This window comes from Chiloscyllium plagiosum, unplaced genomic scaffold, assembly GCF_037043375.1.
Source record: "Chiloscyllium plagiosum isolate Xiang-an unplaced genomic scaffold, Cpla_swu_hap1 HiC_scaffold_33, whole genome shotgun sequence".
Classification (NCBI taxonomy): Eukaryota; Metazoa; Chordata; class Chondrichthyes; order Orectolobiformes; family Hemiscylliidae; genus Chiloscyllium; species Chiloscyllium plagiosum.
Genome location: NW_028270171.1, coordinates 11,466,201 through 11,484,156, shown reverse-complemented (window position 1 = coordinate 11,484,156; position 17,956 = coordinate 11,466,201). Strand labels below are relative to the sequence as shown.

Sequence of the window (17,956 nt, the reverse complement as noted above, 5' to 3'; positions counted from 1 at the left end):
ATTCAACCCCAGTTTCCCTTCTCTCCCCATATCCAGCGATTCCTTTAACTTTAAGAACTATAATCTAACTCCTTCTCGAAAACATTCGACGTTTGGGATTCAACTGCTTTCTGCGACAGAGGATTCCATAGGCTCAAATCTCTCTTCACCTCTGTCTGAAACAGCCTACCCTGTATCCTCAGACTGTGGCCCTTGGTGCTGGACTCCCCAGTCATTGGAAAAATTAAGTGTACTCTTCAACTGAAATAGGATTGTGGGCTGATGGTGGATTGGATGAGGGGGGGGGGTTTAATTGGACCAGAACAGGCCAAAACAGAATGGTGCAGCAACAATGGAGGTTGCACAGTTCGTTATGCCCATTCCAGCTCTTTGAAAGAGCTATCACATCAGTTCTACTGCCCTACTCCTTCCCATAGTGCTGAGGAATTTTTCCTAATTAATTATCTTCAGTGTATTAAAAAGCTCACATGTGAACAGTCCCTGCCAGCTGTTTCCAATGTAAATTATTGTGTTACAGTGGAAACTATGTCAACCAGTCATGGTGTGATTACATCCTCCCATCCCATTGGAGGTGCTGCTATGAGTGGGCTTGTGTATTTGCATCCTGAAATTTTCACTGACGCCAGATAGATCAGATAATAAAGTTTTTCGAAAAATCCAATTCTAAATTAGAGTCACATTGGATTTGAAACATTAACTGTTTCTCTTTCCACAGATGCTGCCAGATGTGTGGAGTTTCTCCAGCACTTCCTATTTTCATTTCAGATTGTCAGCATCCACAGTACATTGGTTTATCTCAACAAAACAAAATCATTGTGCTGGCAAATGCCAAATTATGACGAGAGAAATAAGTGATCATAATTCATAAACAGACAAACAATCTTTATTGTTTGCTAAAAGCTTTGCACAATTACAAATGTTTTAGCAGAAAGTAGTTATAACATGTTGCAAAATACAGCCCTCCATAAGTTACAAATTACAAATGAAATATCAACTGCACTCTGCATTAAAGTCCATAAATCACACATTGAGATTTTGATGAATTCAATCACTTGAATACAGTTTCCATTGCAAGCAAAGGCTTGCATTTATATAGAGCCTGTGATGTGAAACAGCTCACGTTTGAGGGAGAGAGAGAGGGGGAGAGAGAGGAGTCAAAAGGAACACTCTCCATTTAGGTACTTAAATAGAAGGTCACATCCGACTTCTAATAAACAGCTCCCCCCACCCCCACCAAGTAAGTTGATGATGGTTTGACTGGAGGGGACTGATCTTACAGTGGGCGTCTTAAACCAAAATGACTTATTTTTCATAAGCACAATAGTCACTTCCAATTGATTCAGGGATTGGTACACTTTTGTCTGGAAACTGTTGGCCCATTAGAGCAGGTATTGCCCAAATAAAGGCTGAATCACTGACTGAGGAAGAGCCTTCGCTGCAATAAAACATCTGAGCGGCCAGCAGGCTTTGGCTCACGACTAGATTCCAGCGTGCAGATCCCAAATATGCAACCGAGTGTCCTGAGCCAAGGAGATGTTAATACAAAGCAGCAGCTGCTCCATTTTACCCCACCCTGTGACATTGCGTGCCAGGCAACGGGAGAATCTAGCTGGAACCAGCACCAGCTGGGTGGCATCTATCAACTTATATCAGGAATGCCCGAGCAGATCAACCCTGAAACCCCTGTTATCAGGAAAATGTTCCCGGTAATACTAACATAGCCTTCTAAATTTATCCCACTGAGCAGAGAGGGTGATATGTCATGGACTGCCTTGTAAATACTGTAACTATGTTTTCTGAAAAGGACTGACAGTTGCCAGGCCACAGTTGAGAGTGCTGACACTGGCAGCTCACCAAATAAATCCATTTCTCAGGAGATCCGAAACAGTGAGGGACCGGAGTCTTTTTCCTCTTAAAACTGGTGTGTCAGACATTGATGGATCAGAGGCATTCACAGGATTTGAACCGCCTGTGATTTTTATTTTGAACAAGTGGGGTGTTGACAGCAGCTAGCACCTTAAGATAACAGCTTCTTCCCACCAGCCCCAGATACGTCGGCCCTGGCATCGAGGAAGACAATCTAACCCTGACCCAGTGTCCAATTCCAGGACCACCAAACCCTATCCAGTAACTCACCATAGTGGCTGCACGTCCTGTGCAGTGCCCAAAAACACCACGGCTGATAGCTTTTCTTTTAATGCGTTTTTTTCATGAGATAGGGGCCAGTGTGTTTAATTGCCCTTGTATGGAGAGGTTTGCCAGACCATATAGTAGGGTGGTTAAGAGTCAACCACATTGTAGTGGGTCTAGATTCACATGTAGGCCTGGCTGGGTAACGATACAAGTTTCCTTCCCTATAGGATATTAGTGAACCAGATGGGTTTTTACAATGATAATTTTATGTTCACTACTACTTTCTAATTTATTCATTTCACCTAAATTCCACGGGGAGTTCAAACCAGTGTTCCAGATTGTTAGCCTGGCCCTCTAAATGGATTACTAGTCTACTCAGCTTACATTTAATTCCAGACCCATAGCAATGTGTTTGATGCTTAACTGTTCACTGGGCAATTAGGGATAGGCAGTAGGTGCTGGTCTAGCCAGTGACTTGCACATCCTGTGAATGAATTGTTTTAGAAAAAAAAGCGGGTGGCACTCATGTCTTGATATTAAAAACTTTTGGGTTCAAGGCTTACTCCTGGAATTGGAGTGCATATTGCAACTGACACTCCCACTGCAGTACAAAGGGAGTGCTGTGCTGTTTTGGGTGCCTTGTTTTTGATGAAACATTAAACCAAGACCACACCTACCCTCCCTAGCAGGTGGAAATTATCTTGCAGTGATATTTGAAGAGCAATCCTAATGCTCTGGCCAATATTTATCCCTTAAAAACCATTACCAAAAATATTTTGTGGATGACACCAAAATTGGTGGTATAGTAGACAGTGAAGATTACAATGAGATCTTGACAACTTGGGACAATGGGCTGAGGAGTGGTAAATGGAGTTTAATTTGGATAAATCCAAGATGTTGCATTTTGGTAAAACATGAGGCAGCACGGTGGCTCGGTGGTTAGCACTGCTGCCTCACAGTACCAGGGACCTGGATTTGATTCCAGCCTCGGGAGACGGTGTGCAGTTTGCACAATCTCAAAGTGTCTGTGAGAGTTACCTCTGGGTGCTCTGGTTTCCTCCCACAGTCCAAAGATATGCAAGTTAGGTGAATTGGCCATGCTAAAATCGCTCCTAGCGTTCAGGGATGTGTAGGTTAGGTGTAGTAGTCAGGGGAAATGTAAAAGTAATAGGTTAGGAGAGTAGGTCAGGGTGGGATACTCTTCGGATGGTTGGTGTGGATTTGTTGGGCCAAATGGCCTGTTTCCACACTATAGGGATTCACTCTATTAAACAATTACTAAGTTGGAGATAGTTCAGAATAGACTTACCAGGATTTTGCTAGGAATGGAGGGTTTGAGTTATACGGATAGGATGGGACATTTTTCACTGGAGCGTAGGTGGTTAAGAGGTGACCTTGTGGAGGGTTATAAAATCATGAGGGGCACAGATAAGGTGAATGGCAAGGGTCTTCTTCCTACAGTGGGGGGGGGGGGTTCAAAACAAGGGGGCAACATTTTAAAGTCAGAGGAGAAAGATTTAAAAAGAACACATTTTTCACACAGAGTGGTTTGTGTGTGGAATGAACTGCCAGAGGAGGTGGTGGGTGCAGGTACAGTTACAATGTTTAAAAGATGTTTGTATAAGTACATGAATAGGAAAGGTTTGGAGGGATATGGGCCAAATGCAAGCAGGTGGGACTAGTTTTGTTTGGGAATACGGTTGGCATGGACTAATTGGACTGAAGGATCTGTATCCACGCTGTTTGAGTCTATCCATTGAAGTGGGATTTTGGTAAACGCGTCTCCGCTACAGTGATGTCACATCAGAAGAGGCGATCATTGGCAGTGGGGCTGGACACACGCTCCCTGTAAACCAGACTGACAGAATTGTGCATTCAATCCATGAAAACGGACATGGCCTCAGGCATATCCAGTGACAAGGTCCTCACGCAATGTTAATAGCTGATCCCTGGGCATTGTGTTCAACACTTTTGTAATACCAGCTACAAACGCCTCTTTACAAGATTGTACGTGTGTGGATTTGACACCAGATTGTGATTGGTTTTATTTGTTACTCCTGAGCAAAGCAGGAGGTGCTCTGATCAACTTGGTCCGTCACTACCATGGCCCATCAGTTGCCCTAATGATAAAGAGTTTTGCCAACAAAAAAAAAAAATGCAGCCAGAATCTTCAAGGCAGCCCCAACGAGTCGAACAAGATTCTGCAATCTCTTGAACTGTATAAACCTAATATGATCAAGAACAGGCACTTGATTTGAAATAATCACTAAGTGGTTCAGGAATGCTCAGGAACTTTCCATCTGGTGCCCAGGACAGCACTGGATGGTCACGATGTCGGGAAGCTGCTGTTGTAACACTTCTCAACAATCTGCCCGCTGGATGCTGAATGAATTCTATTGTGACGTGGACACTTGTGACTGTCTGGCAAGTACTCCACCCCTCCCCAGACCTTCCTGAGCTTGGAAAGGCAATGCACCAGAACCGCTGAGCTACTGGGCCACTGCACGGCGTGTGTTTTCTATTGGACTCTATTGCATCCAACTGGATCCAGTTAGAACATCTAGAAAATTATACTGATTGAAAACAGACACTCAAAGCCACAAGAATACTTCCTGAGCCAACGCAGACAAAGCAAGGCTTCAAGTTACATTGAACACGAGTTGCTCCCGCCAAACAAAAAAAAACCTTCTCACTCCTGATGCAAATATTAGGATAGGATGTAAAATAACAACAACTTACAGCAATATTTATGTGGCGCCACTGATGTAAGAAAAATTCCCATGTGCTTCACAGCAGGCGATAAAACAACATTGCATCAGCTGCATGTGGAGACATTAGATGGGATAAACAGGGTTAACGATTTGAGTCTGGTAGGATTCTTTTTCAATTCTGAAAAGGTCATACCATTCTTGAAACATTAACTCTGATTTTCTCTCCACAGACATTGTCAGATCTGCAGAGTTTCTCTAGCATTCTGGTTGTTTCAGATTTCCAGCATTTTGCTTTTGTTAGGAGACATTAGCTGTACAAAGGAGACCAAAGGGTTGGTCATAGAGGTGGAATTTGTTTTTGCTTTATTCTTTCATGAAATAGGGGTACAACTGACCAATATCCCGAACTGCCCTTGACCTCCAGTGGCAAGGCCATTTCAGAGGGCAGTTTCAGAGTCAACAACATTGCTGCCATTCTGGAGTACTATAGACTGTGCAGGAGGGGAAATATTGCTCCTGTAAACTTAGTTATCTCTAAACCACAATAACCATAGGTGCCTCTGACCGGTCCTGGGAAGCACTTCTTCATCGTCGATGTGATCTGTCCAAATGATTCCTGGGTCTGATAATAGGCAGCACATATGGCACGTTTACTGTTCTCTTCCATGTCTCGCTGGCATTGATTGCAGTTTGTATTTAATCACAAATGTCATGGCTGTGTTAACAGTTTTGGATGCCCAGATTGTTTGGAGATACTGGTGCTTCTTAGCCAGTTCTTATATGGACATCCATTTCTACATCATCAGCCCAGAGATTGTGCTTCTTTGAAATTATCAACATCCTCAATGCTTTGTTGTTCAATGATTATGGGGGGTGGGGAGAGGGGTCTTATTCCTGCCAAGCCACTCATATCTTTGGGTTTCTTACAGCTGATGAGACCACCAACCTTGGGAGTGCCACTTTGGAGACTGGCAACTGGGTCTTGAAATGCTTGCGATTCTTTGGCAGCAATGCACTGTCGTCGGCAAAACACAAATGTGCCAATTGCTGGTATTACTACAGGATGTACCCACCATCACCTTTGTGATGAAATCACTAAGCTAAAGCAAAGGCAATAATCCTGTGGTGATATTGAATGTAGTCATAGTGCCCATGCTGGAGATGAGATCGATCAGGACCAAATGGCAGTGCAGGCTTGAGGGGCTGAATTGCCCACTCCTGTTCTTAGTTCCTATGTTCTTACGGTCTTGGTGCAGCAACTGGATTACAGTCTAAGACTATGGAAACATTAATATTCCACTGTTAGACACCATTATGTCTATAGTGATGGATCAGGGAGATTACTGATGGCTGCTATTGAAAGCTGACTTGAAATCAACAAATTTAACAAGCAGTGGCTTCTGATGCTTTGGCTTCTGCTTTTTGATGTTCCTCAGTCTAAAGATCTGCCCAGAGCATGATCCACCATCCTGGCAAACGCTCAGCACCATTACTGAGATTAGTTTCATATTCTAGACCTCCTATCATTTAAACCCATCTCTCCAGAGATTTCATCCTCGGGATTACTAGATGAGTGACATTACCATTACTGCAACATGATTTAAGGAGTGTCTTTAAAGAAGGCAAGAAAGAAGTTTGGGATGGAAATTAAGGAGCATCAGTCACCACAGCCCTCAGTTTAACAAACAACAGTGGAGTGATCAAATGGGGGATGCAAAAGAGGCCAGAATTAAAGGATGGCAGATAAAAAGAAAATACAGATCTGTTAGGCCATTTAGCAAATCTTCATGACATCCAAGTATTATAGTGGTCTTGCCTCTTCTGTTCTACCTGAATGCCTTTTAGATTAGATTAGATTAGATTGAATTTCCTACAGCATGGAAACAGGCCATTTGGCCCAACAAGTCCACGCTGCCCCTCCGAGGAGTAACCCACCCAGACCCATTCCCCTACCCTATTGCCTTACATCTACCCCTGACTAATGCACCTAATACTATGGGCACTTCAGCATGGCCAATTCACCTAACCTGCATATCTTTGGACTGTGGGAAGAAACCGGAGCACCCGGAGGAAACCTTTGCAGACACAGGGAGGATATGCAAACTCCACACAGACAGTGGCCCAAGGCAGGAATTGAACTTGGATCCCTGGCACTGTGAGGCAGCAGTGCTAACCACTGAGCCACCCCAAGGCATATTTTTAATATATTAATTCTTTCTTGTGTGCAAAATATCCTGATTTCAAACTGAAATATGCCATTTATTAGTTGTCTCCATGGTCTGATCCTGTTATTTAGTCTCTGAACTGTCACCTATATTTGTCTTGTTTGTGACCCTCGTGACCAGAACCAAACGCAAGATTAAATATCCAGTCTGACCAGAAATTTATTTTAGTTGGTTAATGAGGGCACTATGTTGTCAGATTCCCAAGCTATTAGTTCTTCTCCAATGTCCATTGGCATAATGATGGTGGATGACTCATAAATCTCCTTTGTCCCTCTTAACAAGCTATATTTATATCGTGCCTTTCATAGCACAAGTCACTACAAGTAGGAAACAGAGCAGAATTTGATATCGTCTGGCTTTAGGCAAGGTTTTGTGCATTCCAACTATTGCAGCAGCAATGGTCAGTTACCACAGAAGCAAGTGGACATCGTAAGACCATCAGATGTAGAAGCAGAATTAGGCATTTGGCTGGCCGAGTCTGGGCTTATTATGTTTCTCAACTCCATTCTCCCCATAAACATTGATCCCCTTACGAATCAAGAACCAATCTATCTCTATCCTAAATATACTCAATGACTTGGCCTCCATAACCCTCTGTGGCAATGAGTTCCACAGATAAACCACCCTCTGGCTGCAGAAATTCCTCCTCATCGCAATCCTAAAACTTTAGATCTTGAAGATTGCTTGGTTCAGTACTACACCAAATTTGTTCACTAAGGCAAAAGGAAAGTCGGGTAGGATTTGAATTCATGCACTAGCTTGTTAGTTAGGTGGAGTAATGTAATCATTACACAAATTGACTAGCAACTGAGTCAAAGATTGTAGGTTCAAGCCCCAGTCTAGAAGTGTAAGTCAACATCCAGCACTGAGGGAGTGCTGTGCTGTCAGAGGTGCCATCTTTTGGGTGAAATGATAAACCTATTTGCCTTCCCCCGCCAAGGGGCATTGTTTAAAAAAAAAAGAGCAGGCAAGTTCTCCTCCGTGATCTGGACAACACTCACCTCTCAAACAATATCTGGTCATTTATCACATTGCTCTCTGAGGAGTCTTGCTGGGTGAAACTCGACTACCCTGAAGACTACACAAGCTGTGAAAGAGACTGCTACACTGAAGTAGTCATTTGTGAGCTGTAAATTGCTTTGGGACATGAAAGGTCTTCTAAGACACTCGACAGGTACAAATCATTCTTTACAAGTTTGATTACAACCATAACATTGAATATAATGAGTAAAGAGTTGCATTTGAGTGTAATCATTTTTGGCTAGCAACAGGGAATTGACAATAAATAAGAGCTAGTTGTTGCAATAACTAGACAAAGGGAATACCCCACCTCCTACCACCACAATCTACACTGGTCTACAATGGACTCTGGTTCCCACCATAACTCATCTGGGAGCAGAAACCCTGGAAAAGTGCCAAGTATGGGTTAACAGAGCTCCACTGCATCACAGGGCTTAAGGGAAGAGAGTTTTTAGTGTTTACACCTGTCACCGCTTTTTTTTGTGCTTACGTGAAGTCATTGGAAAAGAACTGGCATCTAGAAACCTTAAAAGCGAAGGGAAGTAGGACAAGTTGTGACAGGTTTTTAGGGCTTGCTTTTTTTAAGATTGCCACAAAGCGGCTTCTAGGAAACACTTCTCTCATATTCTGTTTCCATTAGTAAATGGTGTTTCGTAAATAGATTGGTCTGCTGCCAGGATTGGTGAACTGAATTTTTTTTTGTTTGAGCACTGAGAACCACTCAGAAACATTGGTCTTTCCAAAGCCAGTTCCTTCATAGAGTCATATAGATGTACAGCACGGAAACAGACTCTGCGGACCAACTCCATGCCCACTAGTTATCCTAACCCATTTGCCAGCATTTGGCCCATATCCCTCTAAACCCTTCCTATTCGTGTATACCTCCACCACTTCCTCTGGTAACTCATTCCATACACAAACCACCCTCTGCGTGAAAAAGTTGCCCCGTAGGCCCCTTTTACATCTTTCCCCTCTCACCCTTCAGTTAGCTCCTCAAGGAATCCTTGCCCTCAGTGTGCCTGCCTCTAGCGAGCTTTTTGTCCAAAATACATTTGGATAAATTCTGAATTAATTAGAAAGGCTTATAATCCTATCACACTTTTCATTGCCCCAGAACATCTCTAAGTGCCTACAGCCAACAAATTTGACTTTTTCCTTTACTCTTTACTCAATTATACAATGAATAGAAGAGCCTTGGGAAAAGTTGATGGGCAGAGAGATCTGGGAGTGCAGGTTCATTGTACCCTGAAGGTTGCTGCACAGGTGGATAGAGTGGTCAAGAAGGCATATAGTCTGCTTGCCTTCATTGGATGGGGTATTGAGTATAAGAGCTGGCAAGACATGTTAAAATTGTACAAGACATTGGTTCAGCCGCGTTTAGAATACGGTGTACAATTCTGGTCACCACATTACCAAAAGGATGTGGATGCTTTGGAGAGGGTGCAGAGAAGGTTTATGAGGATGTTGCCTGGTATGGAAGGTGCTAGCTCTGAAGAAAGATTGAGTAGGTGAGGTTTATTTTCATTCGAAAAAAGGAGATTGAGGGGGGACCTGATTGAGGTTTACAAAATCATGAAGGGTATAGACAGGGTGGATAGAGACAAGCTTTTTCCCAGGGTGAAGGATTGAATAACGAGAGGTCACTCTTTCAAGGTGAGAGGTGGAAAGTTTAAGATGGATACACGCGGCAGGTACTTCACACAGAGGGTGGTGGGTGTTTGGAATGCGTTGCCAGCACAGGAGGTCGAAGCAGGTACGGTAGATTCATTTAAGAGGTGTCTGGATAAATGCATGAGTAGGTGAGGAGTAGAGGGATACAGATGCTTAGGAATTGACCAACAGGTTTAAACAGTTGATTTGGATCAGCTCCGGCTTGGAGGGCCGAAAATGACCTTTTCACGGTTACTATTACCCATTCTGAGAAAAGGTCACTGGACCCAAAACGTTAACTCCGGTTTTTCTTTACAGATTTGCTGAGCTTTTCCAGCAACTTCTGTTTTTGTTACTATAACTGTGACTAACTTATATTCCGATCTGATTGCTGATGTTACATTCCAGCAGCTGCTATTATTGGATTTGAACCCACATCCCCAAAGCATTATCCCCTGGATTACTAGTTCTGTGTCATTACCATCACACCACTATAATGGGTGAAAATTACTCAAGGTAGGAAACATGGCAGCTGGTTAGATCCCAGAAACTGCAATATAATAAAGAAGATCTTTTTTGTTTGGATATAGGGATAAGTAATTGGCCTAGAGATCAGGGGGAGTGTCTGTGCAGCTCTTCAAAACAGTGCAGCAGAACATTTCTGTTCACCCTGGAGTTTAGATGGGACACTAATTGAACATTTCATGAGTGCTGGGAGTAGGTTAATTCTGTGCTGCATCGAAATCATGTCACACATGATGGCTGGGATGGGAAGGCCCACAATCTCACACAGCCTTAAAAACTTTCCTTCCTTCAATATTCAATAATTCCAGAGTTTCCGCTCCAATTAAATCTAGCCAGAAGTCTATTCCAAGTGCTTGCCATTCTTCCACAGAAGACCTTCCTGACATCAATCCTGTGCATAACACTTGGCAGCTCCCAAGTCCGGTGCCAGAATCAATGCATAGGCTGATTTAACACTGCTGAGGTCAGAAGTCACAGATTATAGTCCAATAGGTTTATTTGGAATCACGAGCTTTCGAAACACCGCTCTTTTGCTAAGTGACAAAGCAGCAGCACCCTGAAAGCTGGTGATTCCAAGTAAACCTATTGGACTATAACCTGGCGTCTTGTGACTTTGTTGTCCATCCCAGTCAAACACTGGCACCGCCACATCACTGCTGAGGTTACAGGCAGAGAAGCCAGTTGATTGTCAATCACTTAAAACCTGGCTTTAATTTGGATAAGCACAGCAACACAATACCATCATGTATTGCAATGACATACTAGATGTACTTTTTATTTTATTGAAAGTTTCTGAACCTAGCAACTGTGAGGCAACCCTCTGAGTTTGAACTGATCTTAGACTGATTTTCTCCCATCTTGCTGTTAGCTTCTTTTTGCTCAATATCTCTATGCTATTGCACTGAGCTCACTGCTCTGATTTCACATCAATGTTGTATAAATCACACATTTATTTTCATCACAATGATTTTGCTTCCTGTTTATACCAATTGTACTCCAATCAGATTAGATTCCCTACAGTATAGAAACAGGCCCTTCAGCCCAACAAGTCCACACTGACCCACTGAAGAATAACCCACCCAAACCCAGTCCCCTACCCTATCCCTGACTAATGCACCTAACACTGTGGGCAATTTAGCATTGTGGGAGGAAACTGGAGCACCCGGAGGAAACCCACATAGATACAGGGAGAACGTGCAAACTCCACATAGACAGTGGCGGGAATCGAACCCAGGTCCCTGATGCTGTGAGGCAGCACTGCTAACCACTGAGCCACCATGCCACCCATCCTTTGGATTTTACACTTCTTTTTCCAGTAATGTGATACAGATGTGGTCTGATCTTACCAATTTGTGTTGGTCTCATTGATTACTTTGTTCTGATATTTAGGGGCTCAGTTACTGGTAATCTAAGGGCCTAGACCCATAATCTCCAGACATGAATTCCAATCCTATCATGACTGGGCAGGGAGGGGGATTCAAATTAATTTAAATAAATCTGGAATTAAAAATTATTAAAAGACTCAAACAATTTAACTTTGTATATTTAATTCATGAGATATAGGTAATGCTTGCAGGCCAACATTTATTGCCCATCCTTAATTGTCCTTGAGAAGGCAGTGGTGGATTACTGCAGTCCTTGGGTTCTGGGGACATCCACATTGCTCTGGTTTAATTCCCTTCTTTAGGGTTTTGTCGTGGTTTGACACAACTGAGTGGCTTGCGAGGCTACTTAAGAGCCAAACATATTACTGTGGATTTCAATTCATATCTGAAGGATGTTAGCAAACCAGATTAATTTTTATGACAGTAGACATGGTCACCATTAGCTTTTAGTTCCAGATTTAGTCGAATTTACACTTCACTATCTGCCACAGTGGAATTTGAACCCACATCCCAAAAGCATCAATTTGAGGCTCTGGATTATCAGCCCAGGAACATTACCACTATCACCCCACAAAGGCCCTAAGTGCCAGGGTATTTGAGAGGGAAAGCTAAATACCTGATTATTTCAAAGCTGCCTCTGTGTAGGCGAAGATGCTTTTTACAGCCACTAAACACTCACTGCACAAGCTCATACGTAAACCATTAAAGGTCATCCACCCAAACCATTGTCCAATTTTATTTGGGACTTTAATTCACTGAGGACCTTTTGCTTTAATTTCCTGTTCCTCTTCTAGCCTTCAAATCCAGCCCTGTAATGAGAAGCTGCATATTTACCACAGCCCTGGATAGTTTAATTTTTCTTTGCTCTATCCATCCCACTGATGCCAATAAAAATTTGCATTACAGCCAAGTCAGCTTTCATGAAGTTTTTCCCCTTTCTCTTTCCTTGTGGCTGTAGTGCTATTAATCAGTTCAGCGTTGGGGTTAGAAATTAAACCTTTGAGGAGATTGCTGGGTTAATTTTTGGCCCGAGTTCTAAAACACAAACTCTCGAGATGAAGAACTGCCTTCAAAAGTTTCCAACAACTGCTGCTGCATTTAATTTTTCCCAGTTTTTTTTTTCCAAGGCTTGATATCACACGTTGAGCCTCAACCACACTGTCCAACTTTATCACGTCATCCAGTGCAAAATCTAATTCAGGCAGAAAGGGAGCAATTTAATTTTGGCTTTAAAACTGACAACGTAGACCAAGGGGTTGTGTGAGGTTTGGAGAATGACTAATTTTTCTTTGTTGCCAATGTAAAGGAGCTGGTTCCATGCTGGCGTACATCTCTAAGGGAGATTGACAGCCTTCCTACTGACAAACCAAGTTGGTCAGTGTCTTAAGCAACAGATGCCTACACTATTACTAAATGTCATCACAGCATGATGTGACCCTTTTTAAAATGGATTTCTGGGATGTTACCAATGAAACCAATGTTTATTGCCCATCACCAACTGCCCTTGAGAAGGTGGTGGTGAACCACCATCTTGAACCATTGCAGCCCTTATGGTAGAGATGCACCCGCAGTGCTGTTAGGAAGGCAGTTCCAGGATCTTGACACCTGCCAACAGTGACAGAACGGTGATATATTTCCAAGTCATAATTGAGTGTGCCTTGGAAAGGAACTTACAAGTGGTATTTCCATGTCTCTGCTACCCTTGTCCTTCTAGATGGTAAAGGTCTTGTTTTGGGAGGTGCGGTCAGAGGAACCTTGGCAATAAAAAACTGCAGTGCATCTTGTAGGTGGCACAAGAGTTGGGGGTGAATGTTGAAGGTGATGGATGGGGTGCCAAAGTAGTGGATCACTTTGTCCTGAAGGATGTTGAGTTTCCTGAGTGTTGTGGAGCTGCATCTTTCAAGCAAGTGGGGAGCATTCCATCACTCTGATTTGTAGCATTTGGATAGTGACATTGGGGAGACAGGAGATAAGCGATTTGATGCAGAATTCCAAGCCTTTGTCCTGTTTCTGTAGCCACTGTATTTATTTCTTACCCTATGACCTCACACTGGCACCTGACATTCATCAACACAGACAGTCTGATACCCTCTAACATTGTGGTCATGCTTTTGCCTCTCTTCTTAGGACTCTTCCTCCCTCCTGGATCTCCCATCTTTGTACCAATCACAGGAGCAAAGGCAGAAGGAACAGGACAGCTTGCCTCTCCAGCTTCTGCAAACACTATTTTGAAACAAGCTACCCAAAGATCTAACTTTCATGTCCCTCATTCCTGATATAGAAGTGGCTGGCCTCTTCATTTAGCTCCTCCCTGCCAGCAATCCAAAAGTACCCTCTTCACATGATCCTTGTGTGAGCCTAAAAGCCTGCCTTCATTGACCATAGAGGATCGACATATTGGCCAAGCTTAACCCTATCTTTACCACCCAGTGTTGACACTGTATCAGGATTACAGTCTGGGCGGGGAGACCGGCACGTCCTCGAGAATGATGGGAGTTGCCAGTTGTTTACCAAGGTAAAGGTCAAAGGTACTGCCTCCTGCCCTGACATCCAGAGATTCCCAAGCGTGAACCTGACAAATGCTGAGTTCCAACACATGAACTCTTCAGAAGATGTTTAAGAGAACTTCCAATTACCACTTGCATTCCAGGGCCCATGGACAACAACTGGGGAGAAATCAGAGGGTCAGAAACTGAGGCGGGAGGGGGGGGGGGGGGGGGGGAAATGCAGGGAAAGGAGTGTTAATGTTATGATTTGTTAGGTTCTTGTTGGACACGTTAGATGGAAAGTATATGCCTGGATAATGCCAAAAGGTGGAGACTGAAAGTGCTGACTTTGTCCATGTCACCATTATGCAGGTTTTTGATAATTCAATGGCCATTCTCCCAGTGTGATTCTGGATGGTGAGTGGCACCAAGATATTTGACTATGAACAACATTGAAGATAAATAAAACTCAGCGATGATTTACTTTTCACCAGGAAGACCATTAATATCCTTTGCAAATTAGGATCAATGAACCTTCTTACCCTTCCTGCTCCCCACACCCTCCATAAGCTATAGCACTCTTGCCTCAGAGCCCAAACATTGAGAGTTTAAGAAATACTCTGGAAACTTGAATCAGTGGTGATCCTCCAGTGAAGCCTTAATGGAGAACATAAGAGATGCTGTCTTTTGAATGAGACATTACACCAAGCCGTTTGCTTTCCCAGGCAGTCTTAAGAGGTACTATTCAAGAGGGCCTGAAGAGTTCTCCCCTCTGTCCTGGTCAGCATACACCTCTCAAACAACATCACAAAACAGATATTCCACTGCTATTCATAGGAGCTTACTTTACACATGGAGGATAGCCTTTTCTCCATCATACTCATGGTTACACTCCAAAAAGGGACTACTCAAATTAAAGAAATATACTGCAGATGCTGAAAATGTGAAGCCAACACAAAATGCTAATAAAACTCAGCAGGTCTGGCAGCACTGGCAGAGAGAGAAACAAAGTTAACATTGCAAGTCCAACGTGACCCTTCTTCAGAACCTCTCTTCACAGATGCTGCAAGACCTGCTTGAGTTTCTCCAACATTTTCTGAGTTTGTTTTGAAAATGGACTGTATTGAGGATGGATACTTTGGGGGCATCTTCAGTTTGTAAAAGCCATTATAAAGCAATGCAAGTCTTGAGATCAAGTAAAATAGCACAGCCTAGAATGTAAACCTGGCACTCTGGCTGAGTTCTACACCATGTGATGCTTGTACCCAATGAGTCACTGGGGAAAATTCCAGTGTTACAATAGATCGGTTGTCTTGCAATGTCAGTTTTGTTGGTTTATAAGACTCTGGGAGCAAAAGGGACTAAAGAAAGTCCGAGGTAGGAAAAAGCCATTTTGCCTATTCCATAACAGACTCAAAAGGTCCCTCTGCATTTTACCATCCTTTGATGGCGAGACACTGTTGTCTTTTGTCAATATTTATAAGTACTTGGTTACAGTGTGAGTAGCGTGTGTGAGCACGCTAATGTGAAGTAGGTTTGAAGCCTGCAGAGAAATGGGAAAGGTTCAGAGAGTGAACTTCTGACAGTGACAGTAAGATGCCCTAAGGCAGATGTTATAAATATGGTGGTGGTGGTAACCAAAATGAAAGGGCACACTTAATTCGGTGCTTTCATTATTACCGAAGTTATGATTTCAACTCGGCATCAAGTGTCTGGAATTATTTGACTGAATTTCATCCTGTGATAGTACTTAACTAGCTTCAGACATATTTGGAACACAAATACCTGGCAGACGCAGATGTGAGAGTGCATGTATACACAATACACACCGCACACATACACACACAGTACACTCACAAAGGCAGATAATTAAGGTGCCATTTGGCTGACTGTATTAACAGATATTTATTGCATACCACTATCTCTTACTATGCATACCATCGCTTTGGACTTTGATTGTTAAATTCCCCTAGTTTACATCCCTCCATGACTTGACCTCCTTCCCATTTCTAACTTCCCAGCCCTACACCTCCTGACACCATTGCTGTCCTCCATCTCTGATCTCTTGCCCACTCTTATTTCTCTCACTCCATCGTTGATGATCATATCATCATCTGTCAAAACCAGAAGCTCTGGAATTCCCTCCCTAAACCTCTCCGGCCACTCTATCTTTATCTCTATCTCCCACTTTAAAATCACTCCATAAAACTATCCTATTTGCTTTCTTTCTTCTGTAACTTTTAGTTCTAACTGCATCCTTTCAATGGGATGTTTTAAATTCATTGAAGGCGCAACATCAATGCAAGTTGTTGCAGATCCAGTGCAAGAAATTCTTTTGTTGGTCAAACCTAATGCTTCTCGAAGGGAGGTTTTGACGTCTTTGAGTGTTACAGTCTGCTAGCCTTGTGTTCATTAAAACATGGTTACATTGATGGTATCACTGGGTGGTGACATCTGTAGGAAACGTGTCTCAGGAAATTAGAGGGACGCCACCCTATGATATTTTTGTCCGTTAAAATAAAATCGATGAATAAATCTACATTTCGGAGATGCAGTACTGCCACTGAGAGTGCAGGCTTGCAGAGTCACCCAGAAAACATATCACTGAGAGACAGGAGAGTGTCAAGAGTTTTTGCAATCCCCTCTCCCCAGTCTGAGTATGGGTGAAGAGGGGGAATGAGGTATAAGAGGACAATGCAAAGGTGGGACAGATGGGCTTTGCCACACCAGCCAGTTCACTAAAAGCTCACTTAATGGTGTATTGGGCAGTCTGTACTGGCCCTGAGCAACTTTCATGAACTCACAGGTATTTTTGTTTTAATTCATTCTCAGCATCCCAGCATTGCTGGCAATACATTGGTGTTCCCTCGTCAGCACTTGAGAAGATAGTGGTGACTCACTTTCCTGAGCCAGTACAGTCCACGTGTTGCAGGGACACCCACAGTTAGGGAGAGAGTTCCAGGATTTTGAATCCCGTGACAGTGAAGGAAAGGCTATATCATTCCAAATCAGGATGATGTATGGCTTGGAGGGGAAATTTGCATCTGTTGTCCAGTGATACTATCAAAGTGTCCAATTTTAATGAACACATTTAATGAGCAAGACTGTAACTTCCAGATGGCGTTGGTCATAGATTTGGAATAAGTTTGGGTGAAATACTGCAACACATCTTTCAGACAGTATAGACTGCTGCCACCAGGTCAGGGTGCCCATCTCATGGGCTGCTTTGCCCTGGATTAAACCATGCAATTGGCAGATTTAAGTGATCCAAGATAGGACGTTAACCCTGTCACCCTTGGGAATGTGTGAAGAAAATTCAAAGGGTGAACTATTCACTTGGAAAAAGCACAAGGATGCATTCAGAGGATTATGTTTAACTGTGATGTCCTTCATGGATAGTGTTGAATCTGACCACTCAGGGCTGCATGTGGGGAACAGCCATTGGACGTTGAACCAGAACCCAACAGGGAACAAGATAGGAAAATATGATGCTGAAATGCTAACACAGCAGATATCTCAGCCAACGCATTGTTAAACTTAACATAATGTTGACCAGAAGCAAATGGGTTTATTTGTTGATAATTACTGTACACAAAGAGCAGTTTGCTGAAACTTCCCCTTCATTTCAAATAATTTTCAAGTGAATAAAGGCTCCAGAGCTGGACAGTGACACCAGGCTGACTAGCTTTTGTTTCCCAGCCAACACAGATACAAAAGGACCAAATGGCCTCAGTTTGTGCCATTTACTTTTCAGTGTTTTAGCACTCGGACTATTACTCAACATAACACTTGGTAACCAGGGTGTCCAATTGCTGCAGCAA

The 17,956-nt window shown here is 43.0% G+C and overlaps 1 protein-coding gene across 3 annotated transcripts in view; it reads right to left on the bottom strand.

Moving 5' to 3' along the window:
* LOC122542203 (protein kinase C and casein kinase substrate in neurons protein 3) overlaps window positions 1–17,956 on the bottom strand; it is a 69,773-nt gene that overhangs the window by 51,021 nt on the left and 796 nt on the right. The window lies entirely within an intron of this gene.